The 26,239-nt window shown below is 43.7% G+C and overlaps 1 protein-coding gene across 1 annotated transcript in view; it reads left to right on the forward strand.

Annotated features, from left to right (window-relative positions):
* Positions 1-26,239, forward strand: part of LOC140205397 (voltage-dependent T-type calcium channel subunit alpha-1I-like) — a 426,562-nt gene that overhangs the window by 296,296 nt on the left and 104,027 nt on the right. The gene's annotated exons all lie outside the window — the stretch shown is intronic.

Genomic DNA, 26,239 nt, shown 5'->3' on the forward strand with positions numbered 1-26,239 from the left:
GTAGAGCTAGACTGAACTGAACTGAGCTGAAATGAATATGTCTGGACTGATTTAATGACTTGTGGTTTGGTGTTTTACGTTCTTTGTTTTTCGCGCTTATTTTTTGTTTTTACTGTTTGCATGATTTGTTCCTTTTTTAAAATTTTGGAGGTTTGATGTTTTTCTTTGAACAGGTTCCATGGTTTTCTTTCTTGGTTTCATGGCTGTCTGTGGGAAGATGAATCTGAGGGTTGAATACTGTATATATACTTGGTTAATTAATCTACTTTGAATCTTTGACATAATAACTGTGGACCCCTTTGATCAGCAGTGGTATTAAGTTCTGCCAAATCATTTGCTGGATGGGATGAGTTTTTCTCTGAACTTGGCAGTTTACTTGAAAACGTTTCATCAGCATGCGCGGTTGAATGTGATGTGTCCTCCGAATGCCTGGCCTTTATATACTTTTCAATCAGTTGATTGGATGTCATTTCAGAAACGCATTTGTGATGTGGGGAGGAACTCTTGTCTCTGTCTGGCTATGTGGCGAACTTCATACATTGTGGTCGGGAATTTTGCGCCCCAGTGTTGGGGAGGTTGGGAGAGCGTGCTAATTTTAATTCCTTCAGTTAAGCTGTCAGAGGATTTTGTGGAGCCCGTACTGGTAACACTTTTTCAGTCCCTTCCCACCATTGAGCACATCTACACAGAGCGCTATTGCAGGAAAGCTGCATCCATCATCAGAGACACCCCACCACCCGGGTCATACTTTCTTCCCGCTGCTGCCATCAGGGAAAAGATACAGGAGCCTCAGGACTCACACCACCAGGTTCAGGAACAGTTATTACCCCTCAACCATCAGGCTCTTGAATCAAAGGGTTCACTCAACTTCACTTGCCCCATCATTGAAATGTTCCCACAACTTATGAACTCAAAGACTCTTCATCTTATGTTCTCAACATTTATTGCTTATTTGTTTATTATTATTATTATTGCTTATTTGTTTATTATTATTATTATTGCTATTTGTTTATTATTATTATTATTTCTGCTGAATCTGGAGTATTGTGTTCAGTTTTGGTCACCAAATTACAGGAAGGATATAAATAAGGTTGAAAGAGTGCGGAGAAGGTTTACAAGGATCTTGCCAGGATTTGAGAAACTCAGTTACAGAGAAAGGTTGAATAGGTTAGGACTTTATTCCCTGGAGCGAAGAAGAATGAGGGGAGATTTGATAGAGATATATAAAATTATGATGGGAATAGATAGAGTGAACGCAAGCAGGCTTTTTCCACTGAGGCAAGGGGAGAAAAAAACAGAGGACATGGGTTAAGGGTGAGGGGGGAAAAGTTTAAAGGGAACATTAGGGGGGGCTTCTTCACACAGAGAGTGGTGGGAGTATGGAATGAGCTGCCAGATGAGGTGGTAAATGCGGGTTCTTTTTTAACATTTAAGAATAAATTGGACAGATACATGGATGGGAGGTGTATGGAGGGATATGGTCCGTGTGCAGGTCAGTGGGACTAGGCAGAAAATGGTTTGGCACAGCCAAGAAGGGCCAAAAGGCCTGTTTCTGTGCTGTAGTTTCTATGGTTCTATGGTTCTATGTTTCCTTTTCATATTTCTACAGCTTGTTGTCTTTTGCACACTGGCTGAATGCCCCACGTGGGTGCGGTCTTTCATTGATTATATTATGGTTATTATTCTATAATGGATTTATTGAGTAGGCCCACAAGAAAATGAATGTCAGGGCTGACTATGGTGACATATATGTGCTTTGATAATCAATTTACTTTGAGCATTCTACTTTAGGTAGGCTGTGGCTCAGGAGCCCACAGGAGAGTAGTAATGCGATCACTTCAGTTGGGTACGATGCTTGTGTGTGGCTTTGTTTAGCGTGGGGAAGCTCATGCACGGGCAGCCACCACATAGTCCTTGACAGGCCCGGCCCAGGGTCCCATATTATGGCATGCAAGATGACTGGGGATCATTCACTGCCATTGTAGTACATCGTCATCTTCCAGCACACCACTGAGGACTCGGTTGGATCGCTCTTTGCCTGGACCCTCCCCATTGACCTTACCGCCACGGGTGACCCTACCAGGAGCTTAAGCTCCAGGCAGCATCATTCTTGGGGTCTCAGGAGCTCTCAAGCCTCTCCACCACGATAAGGATATGATCCTCAGAGAAGACAAGAGAGTGGAGATCACTGTTCCCAGCAAGCAATAAGCTCTGTACTTGCTTGAAGCTTCGATCTTTGGCAATTCTTTTCCCCAAACAGGCAAAGGCTGCACTGGCACCTTGAAAGTGATGGCAAATTTTGTCGCTGCTCTCTGCCTTTTCAAGGTTCGAGATTGTTCACTGTCAGTCTTCAGTACACGAGCGTAAAGCAGAACGAAACGATTGTTTCCCCAGATCCAATGCAGCATAATATAAAACAATAAGCATTAAAAATGCAATAAATATAAAAGCAATCCTATAAAACACAATGTAAAACTAGCTGTTGGGTGTGGCTGTAAATGCACAATATTAGTTTATATACTGTACATAGACTGATTGTATGTGCATAAAGTGACACAAGGTGCAGGAGCATCTGAACATGAGGTGACTCTGACAGGAAATGATAAAGTGACAAGGTGAATATTGGCAAGGGGAACTCGTCTGGTAGAAGCAGGGCACATGACAGTGCACTAGTACAGGGACTGTGTCAGTGACGGTATGAGGTGTGGAGTACATATTCAGTGGCCACTTTATAAGGTACCTCCTATACCTGATAAGGTGGCCACTGAGTGTATGTTCATGGTCTTCTGCTGTTGTAGCCCATCCACTTCAAGGTTTGATGTGTTGTTTGCTCAGAGATGCTCTTCTGCTGTGTGACACATAGTTAGTTGGGTTACTGTCACCTTCACGTCAGATTAAACCATTCTGGCTATTCTCTCTGACCTCTCACTAACAAGGCATTTTCTCCAACGGAACTGCAGCTCACTATATATATATTTTCCTTTTTTTGTTTTTCCGCCATTCTCTGTAAACTCCAGAGACGGTTATGATGAAAATCGCAGGAGATCAGCAGTTTCTGAGATACTCAAACCACCCCATCTGACACCAACAATCATCCCACAGTCAAAGTCACTTAGATCACATTTCTTCCCCATTCTGATATTTGGCCTGAACAACAACTGAACCTCTTGACCATGTCTGCATGCTTTTATGCCTCGAGTTGCTGCCATATGATTGACTGATAAGATATTTGCACTTACAAGCAGGTGTACAGGTGTACCTAATAAAGTGGCCACTGAGTGTACTGAGACTTACCATCCCTTAGTTTAACTAACCAATTAAGATCACCAAAAGTAACAGCCCATTCAATTATCAGCTTGGAAATCGCTATTATATTGTGGCTGCTTATCATTATTGTAAGCAACAGTGGGAATTTAGGAAGATCTTTACCTAACTGCGCCCTGCCTTAATCTTGATCTGATGGTGTTGGTAATGGCTTTGACTGCAAAAAGCATGGCAGGTATTAGGTTTACTGCCCTTCATTATATATGCATTTGGATATCTGCATCGCTGGCTTCATAAATGGGAATTGATTCACACTGTATGGTGTTTTAGCTTAAGGTTAATGACCTGAGAAGAACTGCTAATTATATTTAAAGCCACAGCTATAATTTTTTGATGATTTGACAGTGAAAATGCTTGACCCATTGAGACGGATTTATGGCAATTATTAAATCCGTTTGCTTTAGTAGAATTTGCCATTCCATGGATAAGGTTAGTAATGAGAGGAGGCAGCCCTCCCTCAAAGAGGGGACATATGACAACTGTGGTAATGTATGAGATTACCTGTGACACGGGGACTTACAAGCTTTGAGTATTGATTATTTATTTATTTATTGAGATACAGTACAGATTAGGCCTTTCCTTCCTATCGAGCAATCCCCCAGTTTTAACCCTAGACAATTTACAATGCCCTATTAGCCTACCAAACCCGTACGTCTTTGGAATGTGGGAGGAAACCAGAGCACCCGGAGGAATCCCATACAGTCACGGGGAGAATGGGAATTGAACCAGGGTCACCTGTACTGTAAAGCATTATAAGACCACAAGATATAGGAGCAGAAGTAGGCCATTCAGCCCATCGAGTCTGCTTCACCATGCAGCCACGGGCTGATCCAATTCTTCCAGTCATTCCCACTCCCCTGCTTTCACCCTAATCAAGAACTAATCTATCTCTGCCTTAAATACATCCAATGATTTGGCCTCCACAGCCGCTCATCGCAACAAATTCCGCAGATTTACCACCCTCTGACTAAAGTAATTTCTCCGCATCTCAGTTCTAAAAGGACGTCCTTCAGTCCTGAAGTTGTGCCCTCCTGCCCTAGAATCCCCTACCATGGGAAATGACTTCACCATATCTAATCTGTCCAGGCCTTTTAAGATTCGGAATGTTTCTCTGAGATCCCCCTCATTCTCCTGAACTCCAGGGAATACAGCCCAAGAGCTGCCAGACGTTCCTCATATGGTAACTCTTTCATTCCTGGAATCATTCTCGTGAATCTTCTCTGAACCCTCTCCAATGTCAGTATATCCTTTCTAAAATAAGGAGCCCAAAACTGCACACAATACTCCAAGTGTGGTCTCACGAGTGCTTTATAGAGCCTCAACATCATATCCTTGCTCTTATATTCTATACCTCTAGAAATTAATGCCAACATTGCAATCACCTTCTTCACAACCTGGAGGTTAATCTTTAGAGTATCTTGCACAAGGACTCCCAAATCCTTTTGCATCTCTGCATTTTGAATTCTCTCCCCATCTAAATAATAGTCTGCCCGTTTATTTCTTCCACCAAAGTGCATGACCATACACTTTCCAACATTGTATTTCATTTGCCACTTCTTTGCCCATCCCCCTAAACTATCGACGTCTCTCTGCAGGCTCTCTGTTTCCTCAACATTACCCGCTCCTCCACCTATCTTTGTATTACCGGGAAATTTAGCCACAAATCCATTAATACCATAGTCCAAATCATTGACATACATCGTACAAAGCAGCAGTCCCAACACCGACCCCTGTGGAACTCCACTGGTATCCGGCAGCCAGCTAGAATAGGATCCCTTTATTCCCACTCTCTGTTTTCTACCGACCAGCCAATGCTCCACCCACACTAGTAACTTCCCTGTAATTCCATGGGCTTTTATCTTGCTAAGCAGCCTCATGTGCGGCACCTTGTCGAAGACCTTCTGAAAATCCAGGTACACCACGTCTACCGCATCTCCTTTGTCTACTCTACTCGTAATTTCCTCAAAGAATTGCAGTAGGTTTGTCAGGTAGGATTTTCCTTTCAGGAAACTAAGCTGGCTTTGGACTATCTTGTCATGTGCCTCCAGGTACTCTGAAATCTCATCCCTAACAATTGATTCCAACAGCTTCCCAACCAGTGATGTCAGGCTAACAGGTATATAGTTTCCTTTCTGCTGCCTCCCACCCTTCTTAAATATCGAAGTAACGTTTGAAATTTTCCAGTCATCCGGTACAATGCCAGAATCTATCGATTCTTGAAAGATCATCGTTAATGCCTCCGCAATCTCTCTAGCTACTTCCTTCAGAACCCGAGGGTGCATTCCATCAGGTCCAGGAGATTTATCCATCCTCAGACTGTTAAGCTTCTTGAGTATCTTTTCACTTGTAATTTTCACTGCACAAACTTCACTTCCCTGACACTCTTGAATGTCCAGTATACTGCAGACATCTTCCACTTTGAAGACTGATGAAAAATACGCATCCAGTTCCTCTGTCAACTCTGCATCTCTCATTACAATATCTCCAGCATCATTTTGTATTAGTCCTACATTTACCCCCGACCGTCTTTTACCCTTTCTATACTTAAAAAAACCTGTTAGTATCTTCTTTGATATTAGTCACCAGCTTCTTCTCATAATTCATCATTTCCTTCCGAATGACCTTCTTAGTTTCCTCCTTCAAGTTTTTAAAAGCTTCCCAATCCTCTATCTTCCCACTAGTTCTGGCTTCCTTTAATGCCCTCTTTTTTGCTTTTACTTTATGCTAACCCTACACCACCGTGCTGCCCCAATTAAACTGGTGCAAAATCTCAAATATTTCAACAGAGGTATGTGGAAGCTGAAAACAAAAGTAAATATTACTGATGCTATACAGTAGACCATAAGACCAGAAGATACAGGAGCAGAATTAGGCCATTTGGCCCATCGAGTCTGCTCCCCCAATCATGGCTGATCCTCTTCTCCCCTCCTCAGCCCCACTCCCCAGCCTTCTTCCTGTAGCCTTGTCCAATCAAGAACCTATCAAGCTCTGCCTTAAATACACCCAACTACCTGGCCTCCACAGCTGCCTGTGGTGATAAATTCCACAAATACACCACCCTCTGGCTAAAGAAATTTCCCCACATCTCTGTTTTAAGTGGACGCCCCTCTAGTCTGAGGCTGTGCCCTCTTGTCCTAGAAACACTTCTTTTCACATCGACTCTGTCTAGGGCTTTCAACATTTGAGAGGTTTCAATGAGATCCCCCTCTCATGCTTCTAAATTCCAGCAAGCACAGACCCAGAGCTATCAAACGTTCCTCGTGTGATAACCCTTTCATTCCCAGAATCATCCTTGTGAACCTCCTTTGAACTCTCTCCAATGCCAGCCCAAAACAGTTCATAATACAGTACTTAAAGTGAGGCCTCACCAGTGCTTAATAAAGCCTCAGCATCACATCCCTGCTCTTGTATTCTAGACCTCTTGAAATGAATAGTAACATTGAATTTGCCTTCCTCTCCACTGACTCTACCTACAAGGTAACCTTTCGGGAGTTCTGCACAAGGACTCCCAAGTCCCTTTGTACCTCGGATTTTTTGATTTTCTCCCCATTTAGAAAATAGTCTCCACATTTACTTCTACTCCTAAAGTGCATGACAATGCATATAGTAGCATTGTATTTCACTTGCCACTCTCTTGCCCATTCTCTTAATCTGTCTAAGTCCTTCTGCAGCCTTCCTGTTTCCTCAACACTACCTGCCCCTCCACTAATTTTCATGGTATCCTGCAAACTTGGCAACAAAGCCATCTATTCCATCATCTAAATCATTGACATACAGCATAAAAAGAAGCCGTCCCAACACTGAACCCTGCGAACACCACTACTCACTGGCAGCCAACCAGAAAAGGATCCTTTTATTCCCACGCACTGCCTTCTACCAATCAGCCAATGCTCCAACCATGCCAATAACTTTCCTGTAATACCATGGGCTCTTAACTCAGTAAGCAGCCTGAAAATGTGTGGCACCTTGTCAAAGACCTTCTGAAAATCCAAATATACAACATCCACTGCATCCCCTTTATCTATCCTATGTGTAATCTCCTCAAAGAATTCCAACAGGTTCATTAGGCAACATTTTCCTTTAAGGAAACCATACTGATGTTATCCTACCTTGTGCTGTGTCACCAAGTACTTCATAACCTCATCCTTAACAATTGACTCCAACACCTTCCCAATCACTGACGTCAGGCTAACTGGTTTATAATTTCCGTTCCACTGCCTCCCTCCTTTCTCAAAGAGTGGAGTGACATTTGCAATTTTCTGGTCCTCAGGCATCATGCCAGAGTCCAATGATTTTTGAAAGGTCATTACTCGTGCCTCCACAATCACTACCGCTATCTCTTTCAGAACCCTAGGATGCAGGTCATCTAGTCCGGGTCACTTTTAGCTTTTTGAGCGCCTTCTCTCTTATAATAGTAACTGCACTCACTTCTCTTCCCTCGCACCCTTCAATACCTGACACACTGCTAGTGTCTTCCACAATGAAGACTGATGCAAAATACTCATTTAGTTCATCTGCCATCTATTCGTCCCCTGTTATTATTTAACCAGCCTCATTTTCTAGTGATCCTATATCCACTCTCATCACTAGATCTGAAATGGGTAAAATTGGTTTATTATTGTCACCGTTATCAAGTTTCACCCTACAGGTCATGGGTTGAGGGTGAAAGGTGAAATGTTTAAGGGGAACATGAGGGGAACTTCTTCACTCAAGGGTGGTGAGAGTGTGGAACGAGCTGCCAGCAGGAGTGCTGGATATGGGTTCAATTCCAACGTTTAAAAGAAGTTTGGACAAGTACATGGATTGGGGGTCTATGGTCCAGGTGCAGGTCAATGGGACTAGACAGAATAATACTTCAGCACGGAGTAGATGGACCAAAGGGCCTGGTTCTATGCTTTAACGCTCTGTGATCTGGGGCACTACAGGAAAAACTTTACTTTGCATGCTATCCATAAGTGTTGGTACGTGGCCAAGTGGTTAAGGCGTTCGTCTAGAGATCTGAAGGACGCTAGTTCGAGCCTTGGCTGAGGCAGCATGTGTGTCCTTGAGCAAGGCACTTAACCACACATTGCTCTGCAACGACACCAGTGCCAAGGTGTATCGGCCCTAGTGCCCTTCCCTTGAACAACATCGGTGTCATGGAGAGGGGAGACTTGCAGCATGGGCAACTGCCGGTCTTCCATACAACCTTGCCCAGGCCTGCGCCCTGGAAAAACCTTCCAAGGCACAAATCCATGGTCTCACGAGACTAACGGATGCCTATACAGTACATCCATACAAACCATTTTGTCACATCAGTACATTGAGGTAGTCCCAGGAAAAGCAATGGCAGAATGCAGGACATTGTGTTACAGTACAGAAAAAGTGCAGAGCAGACAGACATTTAGGTGTAAGGCCATGACAAGGTTGATCATCATTGATTAGATAAGAGTCCACCTTATCCAGGAGGTCTATTCAGTTGTCTGATAACAGTGGAATAGGAGCCTGTTGGTACGTTTCCAGACGTTTGTATCTTCTGCCTCTTGGGACAGAGAAGATGTCCTGGGTGATAGAGAATGCTGATTTTGCTGCCTCCTTTACTGAAACAGCAAGACGTGTAGACAAGGCCCATGGAAAGAAGACTGGTTTCTGTAATATACTGAGCTGTGTCCCCTGTGGTCTCAGGCAGAGCGGTTGCCATCCCAAGCTGTGATGCATCTAAATAGGATGGTTTCTATAAAAAAAACAGGTGTGAGTTAATGGGGAGCATGTTGAATTTCCTTATCCTCCTGAGGAAGTAGAAGCACTGATGTATTTTCTAGTCCACACTGGGAGATGTGGAAGTACCAACAAGATCAGGCACATCCATGGACAGAGAAACAGTTGTCTCATCTGCAAAGTCATCTTTATAGGTCATAAAATTTTAATGTTGTTACTCTCTTCACCATCGATGAGCACTTGCAGCATTTTTTAAAATAAATCAGTAAAATACAGAAGAAACCAGGTAAAGCTCTTAATCAATAATGCCGCTTTTTTTTCTCATTTTGGCTGGTGGATTTATTACCAAGCCAGAAATGGCTGACAATAGGACATAATTTTAAGGAGGTTAAGGATTTAAGGAGAAAAGTAGAGGGGGAGGATGTCAGAGGTAAGATTTTTACACAAACAGTTGGGGATGCATGAAATACCCTGCCAGGGTGTTGGTAAAGGCAGATCCATCACGGACTCTCAGATAGACACATGGATGATAGAAAAATGGGGAGCTATATAGGAGGATAGGGTTAGATTGCTGTTAGAGTAGGTTAGAAGTTTGGCACAATATCATGGTCCGATACTGTTCAATGTTAAATAAGATTGTGTACGGTACATCGAATCTGTCAGAGCTTAAAGGGAGCATAATAGTATCTAACCAACTCACTGAGGAGATAATTACCTTCTCCATGCTCAGTGGAGGAAAGTTCTTTATGCTTCCCATGCCTGTGTAATCGTAGAACCCATTAGATGTACTTTACAAGTTTAGGTTTAACCTAGTTCAACTGAATACAACCTTAGTAGAGAGGAAACCAGACTTTCAGATCTCTCCTAACATAAACAATAGTATATTTAAACGCAAACAACAGGAATTCTGCAGATGCTGGAAATTCAAGCAGCACACATAAAAGTTGCTGGTGAACACAGCAGGCCAGGCAGCATCTCTAGGAAGAGGTGCAGTCAACGTTTCAGGCCGAGACCCTTCATTAGGACTAACTGAAGGAAGAGTGAGTAAGGGATTTGAAAGTTGGAGGGGGAGGGGGAGATCCAAAATGATAGGAGAAGACAGGAGGGGGAGGGTTGGAGCCAAGAGCTGGACAGGTGATTGGCAAAAGGGATACGAGAGGATCATGGGACAGGAGGTCCGGGAAGAAAGACAAGGGGGGAGGACCCAGAGGATGGGCAAGGGGTATATTCAGAGGGACAGGGGGAGAAAAAGGAGAGTGAGAGAAAGAATGTGTGTATAAAAATAAGTAACAGATGGGGTACGAGGGGGAGGTGGGGCATTAGCAGAAGTTAGAGAAGTCGATGTTCATGCCATCAGGTTGGAGGCTACCCAGACGGAATATAAGGTGTTGTTCCTCCAACCTGAGTGTGGCTTCATCTTTATCGTAGAGGAGGCCGTAGATAGACATGTCAAAATGGGAATGGGATGTGGAATTAAAATGTGTGGCCACTCGGACTCCATCCTCCCACCACCCCACTAGGAATAGGGTTTCCCTGGTCCTCACCTACCACCCCACCAGCCTCCGGGTCCAACATATTATTCTCCGTAACTTCCGCCACCTCCAACGGGATCCCATCACTAAGCACATCTTTCCCTCCCCCCCTCTCTCTGCATTCCACAGGGATCGCTCCCTACGCAACTCCCTTGTCCATTCGTCCCCCCCATCCCTTTCCACTGATCTCCCTCCTGGCACTTATCCGTGTAAGCGGAACAAGTGTTACACATGCCCCTACACTTTCTCCCTTACCACCATTCAGGGCCCCAAACAGTCCTTCCAGGTGAGGAAACACTTCACCTGTGAGTTGGCTGGGGTGATATACTGCGTCCGGTGCTCTCGATGTGGCCTTTTATATATTGGTGAGACCCGATGCAGACTGGGAGACGGCTTTGCTGAACATCTACGCTCTGTCCGCCAGAGAAAGCAGGATCTCCCAGTGGCCACACATTTTAATTCCACATCCCATTCCCATTCTGACATGTCTATCTACGGCCTCCTCTACTGTAAAGATGAAGCCACACTCAGGTTGGAGGAACAGCACTTTATATTCCGTCTGGGTAGCCTCCAACCTGATAGCATGAACATCGACTTCTCTAACTTCCGCTAATGCCCCACCTCCCCCTCGTACCCCATCTGTTACTTATTTTTATACACACATTCTTTCTCTCACTCTCCTTTTTCTCCCTCTGTCCCTCTGAATATACCCCTTGCCCATCCTCTGGGTTCCCCCCCCCCCGTCTTTCTTCCCGGACCTCCTGTCCCATGATCCTCTCGTATCCCTTTTGCCTATCACCTGTCCAGCTCTTGGCTCCATCCCTCCCCCTCCTGTCTTCTCCTGTCATTTTGAATCTCCCCCTCCCCCTCCCACTTTCAAATCCCTTACTCACTCTTCCTTCAGTTAGTCCTGACAAAGGGTCTCGGCCTGAAACGTCAACTGTACCTCTTCCTAGAGATGCTGCCTGGCCTGCTGGGTTCACCAGCAACTTTTATGTGTGTTGCATAAACAATAGTATGATAGTCATTCAGCATGGAAACAGGCTCTTCATCCTAACTCCTAGTTGTCTCTTCTCCATCCATTAGAGATATATCAGGAGCACTGCATACTCAGGGCCCTTAGCACTGTCAGTGATCTGTCCAAAAGTCTCTTTGACCCCTACCATTAGGCAGGAGGTACCGTAGCACTAGGACAAGGACTGAGTTGGGGCAAGTGAAGCTGCGAGAAGTTATCCCCTCTGGTTCAGGAGCCTGATGGTTGAGGAGTAATAACTGTTCCTGAACCCACTGTTGTGGGTCCTAAGGGTCCTGTAACTTCTTCCCGATGGCAGCAACGAGAAGAGAGCATGGCCTGGGTGGTGGTGGTGGTGGCCCCTGATGATGCATGCTGGACTGGGCCGTATCCGCTACATTTTGCAGGGTTTTCCATTCAAGTGAGTTGGTGTTCCCATACCAGGCTGTGATGCAGAGGGCACTAAACACACAGCCTTGTGGTGCACCTCTGCTGATGGAGATTGTGGAGGAAATGTTGTTGCCAATCTGACTGACTGGGGTCTGCAAGTGAGGAAATCGAGGACCCAATTGCGCAAGGAGGTGTTGAGGCAACGGCTTTGAAGCTTATTGTTTGGTTTTGAGGTTATGATGGCATTGATTGCCAAGCCATAGTCAATAAAGAATATCCTGTTGTATGCACCTTTGCTGACCAGATATTCCAGGCCTGAGTGAAGAGCCAATGAAACGACATCTACTGTGCCATTTGGATGATACTGGGTGATAGTTACTAAGGCAGATTGACACTTTTTTTCTGAGGTACCAGTGTAATAGACGCCTACTTGAAGCAGGTGGAAGCTGAAGCCTGGGGTTAAGGATCTTAGCAAACAATCCAACTAGTTGATCGGCGCAGAAAATTATTACATAGCCAGGTACCCGGTCTGAGCCAGATGCTGTTCATGGGTTCACCCTCCTGAAGCTTCTCGCACATCAGCATCAGGGACTGAAGTCACAGGATCAACACAGGCTGTGGGAGTTCACGATGGTTCCTCCACGTTGTGAAGGTTAAAAGTGAGCATTGAGATTGCCTGAAAGCAAAGGCCTGTTGTCAGCTATGTCACTTGATTTCACTTCTGTAACGGGTGATAGTGTTCAAGCCTGCCACAGCTGTCGAGCACTTTCATTTACTCAAGGTTAGTCCAGAGTTGCTTCTTCGCCAGTGAGATGGCTTTCCAGAGATCGTACCTGGACCACTTGTAGCTTTCTTGGTTGCCGAACCTGAATGACTCTGATCTGGCCCTCAGCAGATTGTGGATCTCGTGGTATATCCAGAGCTTCAGGTTGGAGAAGGCTCTAAATGATTTTGTGGGGACACATTCGTCTACAACGGTTTCTTATAAAGTCCATGATTCAGATTCACAGATGAGTCTTGAATACCCCGAGTCCATTGACTTGAAGCAATTAATCTGCTCCTCTGTCTCCCATGACCACCCCTATCTCTGGAGATTTGCTGTTTAGCCTCTGCCTGTATGCAGGTAGGAAAAGCACAGCTATGTGATCAGATTTCCTGAAATGCAGTCCAGGCATGGACCGGTAGGCATTCCTTATATTAGAATAGCAGTAGTCTGTTGTGTTGGGACCTCTGGTGGTACAGCCTATATGCTGATGGTAATTGGGCAGGGATTTCTTCAAACAAGCCTGATATAAATCCCTGACTATCCACCACTTTATGTTGTGTTAATATCCCAGTTCTATTGAAGGACTATTGATCTGAAATGTTTATTTATCTGTATTTATCTCTCTATATGGATGCTTCTTGAGCTGCAGAGTATATCTTTCATCCCGAGTCTCTCCAACACCATCATAAATCTCCTCTGCGCTCTTTCCGGATTTGTGGCATCTTTCCAAACCTGAACACATTATTCCAAATGTGGCCGCACCAAAATCTTGCACAAGCAATAAATTGCAGTCATGGAGGAATTGACACCAGGTGCATGCAAGAATTAAGAAATAGAAGCAGAAATAGGCTTCTCAAAAATGATAAGCTCACGGTTGATCTTTTCCCCTCCCTCACTAACCCTATAACTTGTGGCCAAAGCTCCAGTCTGATCAACACCTCCACTCATTAACACCCTCCCCCACCACCCCACTCCATCGCTTCATGCACACCACCCAGCCCTGCTGTATGTACATATGTACATTGTGTTTGATAGAATTGCTTTTATATTTATATTGATTGTGTTTTTTTTTGTTTTTTATTCTGTTCTTTATGCTTATTACATTTTTTTGAGCTGCATCGCATCTGAGGTAACAATCATTCAGTTCTCTTTTACACCCGTAAAATAAATTATTTTGAATATTAAATGTTTAATCTTGTGTTCCATATCTCTTTATTCTCTTCATCCTGAACTATCTACCAGCCTGTGTTCTAATATTTATTTATTTATTTGTTTGTTTGTTTATCTATCTATCTAAATATCTATCTGTTTATTTATTTGTCTATCTATTTGTTTATTTATTCAGTCTATTTATTTGCAAGTATGGAGGAAGAACTACAAAACTTAATTGATATAATTGTTGAAGAAAGTCAAAAATGGGTCTAAATATCAATTGCAAAAAGACAGAATGTATGGTGATATCCAAAAAGAAGGAGAATCCTATCTGCAGGCTGAGAATAAACAGGGAAGACATAAAACAAGTAAAGAACTTTTTCTACTTAGGAAGCTGGGTGACATCAGATGGCAGGTGCAACATGGACATCAAAAGAACAATAAGGATGGCAAAAGACACCTTTACGAGAATGAAGAGTATACTGACCAATACTAAACTAGGCATGACAACCCGCCTCAGAGCACTGAAATGTTACATTTATCCAGTTATGTTGCATGGCTCAGGACATTGGACAATATCTAGTAACATGAGGAAATGACTTGTAGCAGCAGAAATGTGGTTTTTGAGGAGGATGCAAAGAATATCATGGACAAAATGAATATATAACGAGGATGTCACGAACAGAGCAAACACAAAAAGAGAAGGTATGAGATCATGAAAAGGCAAGGTAACTTCATTGGACATGTGATTAGGAAAGAGGAGTTAGAATGCACGGTAATTATGGGAAAGATTGAAGGGAAGAAAGCAAGAGGAAGACAAGGACAAATGATGATGGAGACAGCAGCCGGAGAACTGGAAATGAATAGCAATGAATTGATCCACTGGACCCGAAACAGGAGTGTGTGGGCCGTGGCAGTCAAAGCTCAAACTGGGCGTGGCACCTGATGATGATGATGATGATTTATTTATCCATCTATCTATCTATTTATCTATTTATTTATTTATGAATTTGAGCCATGCCATCCAGCAATTCCCTGATTTAATCCTAGCCTAATCACGGGACAGGCAGCAGTGGAAATTGCTGGTACCGCAAAGCGTCGTGCTAACCATTACGCTACCACACTATTGCTGGAGACACGGTACAGAGGTACAAGAGATGCAGGAATCTGGAACAACGAACAGTCTGCTGGAGGAACTCTGTGGATCAGGCAGCACCTGTGGGGAGTGGAGGGGTGGTGGAGAAGGAATGATTAACGTTTTGGACTGGAATCTTGCATTTGGAACCCCAATTGATGCAAGATTTCAATCCAAACACCCTACTGATGCTGCTCAACCTGTTGACTTCCTCCAGTGAATTGTGCTGCGTCTCTAAGATACTCAACAACAAAGAATTACAAAGATACGTTACTCTGAGAATTAAGGTGTTTCTCCCCACATCAGTCTTGGATAGATTTTGAGCCCAAAGACGAGAAAATCTGCAGAAGCTGGAAATCCAAGAAAGACAAAGTGCTTGAGGAACTCAGTAGGCCAGGCAGCATCTATGGAAAAGAGTAAGCAGTCGATGATTTGGGCCGAGACCCTTCATCAATACTGGAAAAAGGATGAGAAGTTAGAGTAAGAATACATTTTTTTTAAGACAGGTCCATTGCAGGTGGCAGAGAGAGAATCTTGGAGTTATGGAAGTGGGTGGAATACGGACACCAGGTAGCTTTTCATTCTTGCTCTGACTTCTCACCTATTTTCTGAGTCCTGATGAAGGGTCTCGACCAGAAATGTTGACTGTTTACTCTTTTCTATAGATGATGCCTGGCCCTCTGAGTTCCTCTAGCATTTTGTGTGTGTTGAATAGATTTTGGGCCTCTGATTTTGAGGCTGACCCTTGGTTTTGAGCATCTCAGACAATAGATCAACATTGCTGTAGCTACTTCATCGCGACAGCATGTAGCGCAGCAGTTAGTACAAGTACCCCTCAGTTCTAGAGAGCTGAGTTCACCCTGATCTCTGATGCTGCCTGCTTGGAGTTGGCATGTTCTCCAGTTGAGCGTGCTCTGCGTGCCGTGGTTCTCTCCCCCATCCCAAGGACCTTCACTCCATCTGTGGCAAAAGGCAGCGTCTCTTGTTGGCTACCCTTTTCAATTCAGCTTCCCATTCCCATTCCAACATGACTGTCCATAGTCTCCTCTGCTGCCATGATGAGGCCAAACTCTAGTTGGAGGAGGAACACCTCATGTCTGGGTAGCCTCCAACTTGTATGTAAGTGAAAGTCCTCTAACACTTTACCCTCTTCTCACACGCACCTCACCTCCCTCGGGTTCCCCTCCTCCTTCCCTGTCTCCCATTGACCACTGGTCTCTCCTATTAAACTCCTTCTCGTTCAGCCCTTTACCCCTTCCACCCATTACCTGCCGGCTGCTTTTCTTTTTAAATCTTTTTATTAATTTTTCCAAAGATATAAACAAAATATCAATGTTGATACAAAGAGATTGGAATAATCTTATTGTTAATAAACAGATACAGAAAAGATTTCAGATAACGCAGGTATAATAGACTTCCAAACTCATGATGTAATTAATCATAAAGAAAAAAAAAGAAATAAAAAGAAAAAAATACAAAGCAACCCCCCCCCAAAAAAAAACAAAAAGAACTAAATGCTAAACCCAAAAAAGCAAATGGAACAAAACAGGTCTAGACCAATATCTTAAATTGAACACGTTCAGTAATGTCGTCAACTCAGCTCCTCTATTCATATATTTTAAGTTAATAAGAAGGATTCGGAAAGGTCAAATTACATCATATGAAAATGTTGAATAAATGGTTTCCAAGTCTCTTCAAATTTAACCGAAGGATCAAAAGTATCATTTCAAAGCCGGCTTCTCACTTCACCCCATTCACTCATCCCGCCACTCACCTCCCAGCTTGTACTCCAGCCCCTCTCCACACCGTCTTGTTCTGGCTTCTTCCCCCTTCCTTTCCACTGCTGATGGAGAGTCTCGGCCCAAGTCACCGACTCTTTATTCCCCTCCGTACCGGCTGAGTTCCTCCAGCATTTTCTGTCGTGTGAATATTCCAGTTCTGTTGAGGGGTCATTACTCTGAAATGTTAGCTCTGCTCTCTCTCTATAGGTGCTGCCTGAGCCCGGGCTATTTCTAAAACTTCCTGCTGAACACAGAGGGATGTCCTATTAATCTGAGAGAAAGTTCAAAGTAAATTTATTTTCAAAGTACGTACATGTCTCCATATACAACCGTGAGATTCAGTTTCTTGCAGACGTTCACAGTAGAACAGAGAAATACAACGAAATCGATGAAAAACTACACACAAACAAAGACTGACAAACAATGTGCAAAAGAAGACAAAATGTGCAAATACAAAAAAAAACAAATAATATAAATACATAAATATATAGATGGATGGATGGGGAATTAAGGGTTATGGGGAAAAGGCAGGTAGGTGGAGATGAGTCCTTGGCCAGATCAGCCACGATCTTATTGAATGGTGGAGCAGGCTCGACAGGCCAGATGGCCAACTCCTGCTCCTATTTCTTATGCTTTTATGGTCTTAGATGGATGGACAGATGGATGGTTGAATAGATGGATGGATAAATAGATAGATGGATAAATAAACCATCAAGTAAATAAATGAATGTATTTTATTGAGAACGTGAGTTGTAGAGTCCTTGAAAGTGCCTTATTGTGAGTGAAGTTATCCACACTGGTTCAGAAGCCTGATGGTTGGGTAATAGCTGTTCCAGAACCTGGAGGTGTGGGATGCTCTTGTAACCTCCTGCCCAATGGCAGCAATGAGAAGACAGCATGGCCTGGATGGAGGGGGTCCTTGTTGACAGATGCTGCTTTCCTGTGGCAGCGTTCCTCGTAGGTATAAGACCATAAGATATAGGAGCGGAAGTAGGCCATTCGGCCCATTGAGTCTGCTTTGCCATTCAATCATGGCTGATCCAATTCTTCCAGTCATCCCAACTCCCCTGCCTATCCCCAAACCCTTTGACGCCCTGGGACAATGTGGCTCTTCAAGTCTGTTTGTGAAATGTGTAGACCTATCTAAGATATGTGTGAGGCGGTTCATTTTGGTAGGTCAAATACGATGACAGAATATAGTATTACTGGTAAGACTCTTGGCAGCGTGGAGGATCAGAGAGATTGGTGTGCTCAATGGACACCAGCAGTTTATTCTCTGAAAGTAGGCATTACAAGGAGTGCAGCATTTTCTCAGTGATTACTTGAGGGTTCTGTGCTCAAGTCTTTAGAGTGGCACTTGATCCAACAAACTTCTGCTTCAGTGACGAGTGCTACTGCTCCAGAATGTTAAAGACGAGGCTGCACCCAATTTCCAAATGCACAGTGATTGTCCCACTCAAGTGAAAGATATTGAATGTTATCTTCCTGTTGTAAAGTGTTAGTAAGTAAGCTTGGCTCCTGTGGACTAGCTAATGTCACCTTGTCAGTCAAACAAAAAACATTGCAAGAAATAAAAGATAATGCAAGACAACACTTGGAAAGGTACGAGGTAATCAGCGGTAGTCAGAGCACATTTGTAAAGGGCAGTCATGCCTGATGAATTTAACAATTCTCTGAAGACTTCACTCAGCCTGGAGACAAGAGAAATGCAGTGGTATATTAGGAGTTGCAGAATGGATTTGACAGGTTGCCAACAACAAAAATAAAACATGCATTTTTCTTTCTTGCCTGCTGTACTCCATCCATTTCATTATAGATGGAGAGGGCGGCTCCTTTGTTGTCGAGGTGCAAAGCGAGTGCTCCTGGCGAGCTACAAGGACAGTGCTTTACAGTCGGCGATGGCGGTGGCATTAATCTGCATCTGAAATTCATTCTGCTGGCCCAGGGGGTTGCTCAATATGCAGATGAGTGTTCCATGCCAATCATTAGCTCTATTGTTATGAATGCAGCTTTCCTAGCAGCTCTGTGGGCAAATGAACACTTCCTACTCTCACTGGTTTGTGTCCTGACACAGATCGATGGGTTTAACAAGAAGGCATCAATGCAATCAGTCCCCTGCGATTGGCATTCGGTGCACCTTTTTATGAAGTAATTGACCTGATTGCACTTGTACTCAAGGGGGATGTGCACCATTCTACTGCCTCTGGGCAGGAGGTACAGGAGCCATAGTTCCCATAACATCAGGTTCAGGGACGATTATTACTCATCAACCATCAGGCTCCTAATCCAGTGTGGATAACTTCACTCACCTCAAGTCTGAACTGATTCCACAACCTATGGATTCACTTTCAAGGATTCTACAATTCATGTTCTCAATGATATCTACCTATCTATTTTCCTATCTATCTATCTATCTCTATCTGTCTGTCTATCTCTATCTGTCTATCTATCTGTCCATATCTATCTTTCTGTCTATCTATCTACCTGTCTATCGATCTTTCTGTCTATCTATTTTTCTGTCTATCTATCTATCTATCTATCTCTATCTGTCTGTCTATCTCTATCTGTCTATCTATCTGTCTATATCTATCTTTCTGTCTATCTATCTACCTGTCTATCTATCTACCTGTCTATCTATCTGTCTATCGATCTTTCTGTCTATCTATTTTTCTGTCTATCTTTCTATCTATCTATTTATATCATTTGATTTCTTTTTGTATTTACAGTTTGTCTTCTTTTGCACATCAGCTATTTACCTCAACTTCTGATAAGACGGTGGCATGCTCGGATGCAGCAGCCTCTATGGGGCCAAACAAAGGTGTTATTGTTCTTTTTTTAAATGTCTTTTTTACAATCGCAAGGCATTGCTGGACATTAAGAACTGCAAGTTCTGTAGGACTACCCCAGCAAGATACTTGTTGGTGGAGGACCTGGTGGAGCTGCACTTGGTGCCCGCTACAGAAGGATATCGGGGTCGGTGCGCAGTGCGGTATGCCGTCTAACAGCAAGTGATTGTCTCAGTCAGTTTTCTTGTGATCACAAGACTCTGTTGGACATTGGTAATGTGGAGTGCTGCAAGTCTGGTTCACTGACTTATTGGTGGGACTGGGAACTGTGTGGCTTTGGTTGTGGCATGGACTAGGCGGCATGCCACGGTGTCGCCTATTTGTAGCTGCCCAGGAGAGAGACATCAGAGTTGGTGCCCAGAGGTGGTGTGGTGCAGCATCCATGCTGATGTCGGTGCTGCTCTCTAGTGTTCGCTCAGTAGAAGGCAAGCTGGATTGCATTTGTCTACAGACTGCTGCGGGCTTGCTCTTGCCAACAACATTCACGGATTCAGGGACTTGGGGTATTTCTTTTGTGTGACTGTATGTTTACTGCTATCTTACATTTGCTATATGTGTGTTGTGCTGTGTATGACTGTTGGTTCTGTGTTTTGCACCTTGGCGCCAAAGGAACAGTTTCATTTGACTGTACACGGATGTTAATGTACGGTTGAGTGACAATTAAACTTGCCAGTCTTTGCAGCTCTTGAAGTATACTATTGTATGTTTTATTCTACTGCAAATGCCCGCAAGAAAATGAATCTCAGGGTAGAAATGATGACATATATGTTCTTTGATAATAAATTTCCATTGAACTTTTGAGATGGTGGCTTGATTCCTGATGTTCTCCTTGACGAAAAGCCCTGTATCCAGGAGCCACCTGGTTTGGGGCTTTCACAAGGTGAGGCACCGGCCAAGTTAAAACGGCAGAGCTAATCAGAGAATGCACAGCGTCAGGAGGTGTTAACTCCTGGCGAGTTTTGAGGCAAACTGGTAGCAATGATCAAAATCTGAATGAGTTTGACAGAGCAAGTGAAGTGAAGATGGCTCGAAAAGGGCTTTTTACCCAAAATAATCAACAGAAGAAATCAGGAGTGATGTGAGAAGATTAAAGACCATCGAATTATACAGTGAAGTGCAACAAAGCCTTTAACTTTTACACCTATCACCTCCCAGCTTCTCACTTCATTCCTTCCTCCCTCACCCACCTACCTTCTCCAGCACCTGACTTCACCTATCACCTTCCAGCTTGTATTCCTTCTGCCCCCACCCCCCCCCACCTTCTTATTCTGGATTCTTCCTCCTTTCATTTCCAGTCCTGATGAAGGGTCTTGGCTAGGATCACTGACACTTTATACCTCTCCACAGATGTTGCCTGACCTGCAGAATTCCTCCGGCACTTTGTGTGCTTTACAGTGAAATGTGATGTTTGTGTCAAAGATCTACACCGTCCGAGGATATGCTGCGGGCAGCCCGCAGGTGTCACCCCACTTCGAGCACCCACATCCGTACAAACTCGTCACAGACAGCGGCGGGAATTGAACTCTGTACTTCCGATCGCTGGCACTGTTATTCGATCAAAGGTTCATTTATTATCAAAGTATGTATGCAGTATACAACTCTGAGATTCATCTTCTCCAGATAGTCACGAGAAAAGAAAACTATGGAAGTCAGTTTGAAGAGAAACAGCAAACCCACCACCCCCGCACAAAAACAGCAACACAATTATCAACCCCCCCCAAACCTCCCTCTCCCCACACAAACTGCAACAAGAACTTCGACCCCAACCCCCTCTCCCCTGCACGAAAAAAACAATGAGAAAGAATGAGTGAGAACACAGAATACAGGATATAAAAACCATAAGACTGAAAAAGTCCACAGTACATTGTCCAATCCAAAAAAGCAGAACATCAGTAACATCCCTCTGACATTATCAAAAGAGAGAGACTCGGCAGCAGAGGGTTCACATCAGCGATCAAAAGGCAGGAAGTCGGTGTTGAGTCCTCTCTCGCTTTCCACATTCACCTCGATGTTTCAATCTTCCTCGACACTTTAATCAGCGAATAATGGACGCTTTAACCAGTGAAGTGGATGTCAGCCAAACAGTGCAACGTCTGAAAAGGAATTGAAAGCAGATTGAACTTTGTTAGATAAAGATCAATAAGCAGTTTACAAATAGCGAGAGAGAGAAAGCTGTTGGGTTTCAGAAGGACTAGAATGACCTTGTAAACATTATGTTATTATGCAGGAACAACAGACAATTAGCAAGGCCAACAGTGTGTTAGCATTTATTACAAAAGCATTTGAGTGCAAGAGTAAAAGCACCTCATTCCAATTAGTTAGAGCCCTGGTGAGATCGCATTTGGAATATCTGATCAGATCTGGGCTCCAGCTGTAGGGAAGGATAGACAGAGTCCAATGTGGATTCACAGGATTGCTTCCTAGTATAGGTGTAGACAATTAGAACCAGAATCAGGTTTATTACCACTGACATGTTGCGGAATTTGTGGTTTTGCGGCAGTAGAATAGTGCAATAAATAAAAATTTGCAATAAGAAATACAGGCCTGTACACTTGGCGACCACTTTTTTGGTTCCTCCTGTACCAAATAAATGGTTACTTAGTGAACATCAACTGTGGTTGTGGATATACTATGCTGTTGTTGGCAGTGTGTCAACACTTGTGCTCACTGACATAAATGTTGCATTTCACTTATGTTTCGATGTTTCGATTTACGTGTGACAAATCATACTGCATTAAAGTGTATCACTGCATTTTATTCTGCATTCTGCTATTGTTTTAACTTGTACTACCTCAATGCACCGTGTAATGAATTGATCTGTGAGAACAGTATTGAAGACCAGCTTTTTACTGGACCCTGATACATTTCAAAGTTCAAAGTAAATTTATTGTCAAAGTACATATACGTCACCATATACAGCCCTCATATTCCTTTTCTTCCAGGCATACTCAATAAATCCATTGTAGAATAATAACCATAATAATAATCAATGAAAGGCATGCACCAATTTGAGCATTCAACCAGTGTGCAAATACAAAAAGAGAGAAATAAGAATAATAATAAACAAATAAGCAATAAATATTGAGAACATGAGACGAAGAATCCTTGAAAGTGAGTCCGTAGGTTGTGGAAACAGTTCGGTGATGGGGCGAGAGGAGCTGAATGAATTTATCCCCTCTGGTTCAAATGCCTGATGGTTGAGGGGTAGTAACTTTTCCTGAGGCTCCTGTGCCTTCTTCCTGATGGCAGCAGTGAGAAGAGAGCATGAACCGGGTGATGAGGGATGCTTTCCTGTGACAACGCTCAGTTGTGTACTCAATGGTGGGGAGGCTTTACCTGTGATGGGCTACTACTTTTTGTAGGATTTTCTGTTCAAGGGCATTGGTGTTTCCATAGCAGACTGTGATGCAGCCAGTCAATACACTCTCCACCACGCACCTATAGAAGATTTAGATGTATTTGACAATAATAAAATAATTCCAATCTGCAACAACAAAACAAATGCTGGCTGGTGGCATAGTGACATCAGCGCTGGACTTTGGGGCGGAAGGTCCAGAGTTCGAATCCAGCCGGCTCCCGTACATGCTTTCCATCTGTGCTGGGTTGAGCGTCGAGCTAGCAACTCGACCTCGTAAAAAAGAAATTGCCTGCTGCAGAAACATCAACAGCAAAAGGTTGATGGCCTGTGCTCTCTCATGAGTTGAAAGGCAATTTCTCTCTTTTCTCTTCACAACAAACAAACTGTTGGAGGAATTCAACAAGTGAGGCAGCTTCTGGAATTGATGGTTGACAGTCCTTTTTTGAGAATCTTCGTCAGTCCCTTCACCTGCTTAAGGTCAGGTGAAGGGAATACAGGGGGCCTTTTCTGGTTGGCTGCCGATGACTAGTGGTGTTTCACAGGGGTTGGCGCTGGGACGGCATCTTTTCACACGATATGTCAATGATTTGGATGACAGTATTGATGGCTTTGTGTCTAAATTTGCAGATGATGCAAAGATAGGTGGAGAGGCAGATAGTGTTGTGGAAGAATTAGAGGCAGTTGGAATATAGTGTAGGGAAATGTATGGTCATGCACCTTGGTAGAAGGAATAAAGGCATAGACTCTTTGAATATAGTGTAGGGAAATGTACCGTCATGCACTTTGGTAGAAGGACTCTTTTCTAAGTGGGAGTTCTTGTGCAGGATTCCCTGAAGGTTAACCTGTAGGGCAAGTCAGCAGTAAGGAAGGAAAATGTGTTCATTTTTAGCATTCATTTCGAGAGGACTAGAATTTAAAAGCAGGCATGTAATGATGAGGCTTTATACGACATTAGTCAGGTGGCACTTTGCTTATTGTGAGTAGTTTTAGGCTCCTTATTTAAAAAGGATGTGCTGGCATTGGAGGAGGTCCAGAGGGGGTTCATAAGAATGATCCTGGGAAAGATAGAGTTAATGTACGAGGAGCATTTGATGGCTCTTGCCTGTACTCACTGGATTTAGAAGAATGAGGGAGTATCTCATTGAATCCTAGAGAGCACAGCCTCAAAAAAGCGGTATGATAATTTAGAACAGAGATGAGGAGGAATTTCTTTAGCCAGAGGGTGGTGAATCTGTGGAATTCGTTGCCACTGATGGCTGTGGAGGCCAAGTGATTGGGTATATTTAAAGCAGAGGTTGTAGGGTTCTTGATTAGTCAGGGCATCAAAGGTTGTGGAGAGAAAGCAGGAAAATGGAGTTGAGAGGGATAATAAATCAGCCATGATGGAATGGTGGAGCAGACTCGATGGGCTGAGTGCCCTAATTCTACTCCTATATCTTATGGTCTTTTGGCCTTGGCCCAAAATGTTCACTGTTTATTTCCCTCCACAGATGCTGCTTTACTCAGAGTTCCTCCAGCAGTTTGTTTTGTACGCTTCACAGCCCAGAACATACTTCCCTTCCCAGGTATTTATCCCATTCCGCTTTTTAAAATTCTCATAGTAAGTAGAAGCAGGAGTTGCCCATTCAGTCCCTCTCATGCCAACTAGTCAATGAACAAAGTACACATATGTCTCCTTATACGACCTTGGAATCCATTTTCTTGCAGGCATTCACAGTAGAAGAAAAAATACAATAGAGTCAGTGAAAAGCTACACACAAATAAAGACTGACAAATAGCCAATGTGCAAAAGAAGACAAACTGTGTAAATAAAAATACATTAATAAATAAATACTGAGAACATGAGTTGTAGTCTTTGGAAGTGAGTCCATAGGTTATAGAATCAGGTCAGAGTTGAGTTGAATTAAGTTATTCATACTGGTTCAAAAGCCCGATTTTTGAGGAGTAATAACTGTTCTTGAACCTACTGGTGTGGGTCCCAAGGTTCTTCTGCCTCCTGTTTGATTCCAGCAGCAAGAAGAGGGCGTAGACTTGGTGGTGGAGGTCCTTGGAGAAACACGCTGCTTTCCTGTGCCAGTGCTCCATGTAGATGTGCTCAATGGTGGGGTGGGCTTTCCCCGTGATGGACTTGGCTGTATGCACTACTTTTTGTAGGATATTCCATTCAAGGGAGTTAGTGTTTACATACCAGGCTGTGATGCAACCAGTCAGGACTGAATTGAATTGAATGATCTTTATTGTCCCCTAAAACCCTCACTAAGTTTTTATAGATGCACCGTAGAAAGCATTCTTCTAGGGTGCATCACAACCTGGTATGGAAGTTGTCCTGTCCAAGACCGGAAGAAGCTGCAGAAGATCGTGAACACAGCCCAGCACATCACACAAACCAATCTTCCGTCCTTGGACTCACTTTACACCGTACGCTGTTGGAGCAGTGCTGCCAGGATAATCAAGGACACGACCCACCCAGCCAACACAGTTTTCGTCCCTCTTCCCTCCGGGAGAAGGCTCAGGACTCATACGGCCAGATTTGGGAACAGCTTCTTTCCAACTGTGATAAGACTGCTGAACGGATCCTGACCCGGATCTGGGCCGTACCCTCCAAATATCCGGACCTGCCTCTCGGTTTTTTTTTGCACTACCTTACTTTCCATTTTCTATTTTCTATTTATGATTTATAATTTAAATTTTTAATATTTACTATCGATTTGTACTCCAGGGAGCACAAAGTGCTGAATCAAATATCGCTGTGATGATTGTACACTCTAGTATCAATCTTTGGCACATATATATTGCTATAGTGCCTAAGACTTTTGCACAGTACTATATTTGTCAATGTGGAGCAAGTTTGTAAATCTGGTGGGAGCAAAGGCTGGTGTAAGTGGCGAGTGTGAAGCACCGTGGGAGGGGTCTTGGCAGGTGGTGGAGAAGGAGTGCCAGGGATGGGGTGAGAGGGGTGGCGCAGGTGCAGACACACCCAGTCCTGAGACACCAGGCAAGGTCATTTGATTCTAAAGAATTGGTTTGTTGATCATTACAGAATGTCTGGTGCTTCTTGCTCCCTCCCCTCTTCTTCCCCCCCTTTCCCAACCATGATTCCCCTCTCCCTGCTCCCTTCCCACTCTCAGTCCACAATAACGGCCCAGATCAGAGTCAGGTCTATCAGCACTCACATATGTCATGAAATTTGTTTTTTTTTTGGGGGGGGGGATTAACAGGAAAGATCTGATAAAGATACAGCACAGG

This window comes from Mobula birostris, chromosome 11, assembly GCF_030028105.1.
Source record: "Mobula birostris isolate sMobBir1 chromosome 11, sMobBir1.hap1, whole genome shotgun sequence".
Taxonomy (NCBI): domain Eukaryota; kingdom Metazoa; phylum Chordata; class Chondrichthyes; order Myliobatiformes; family Myliobatidae; genus Mobula; species Mobula birostris.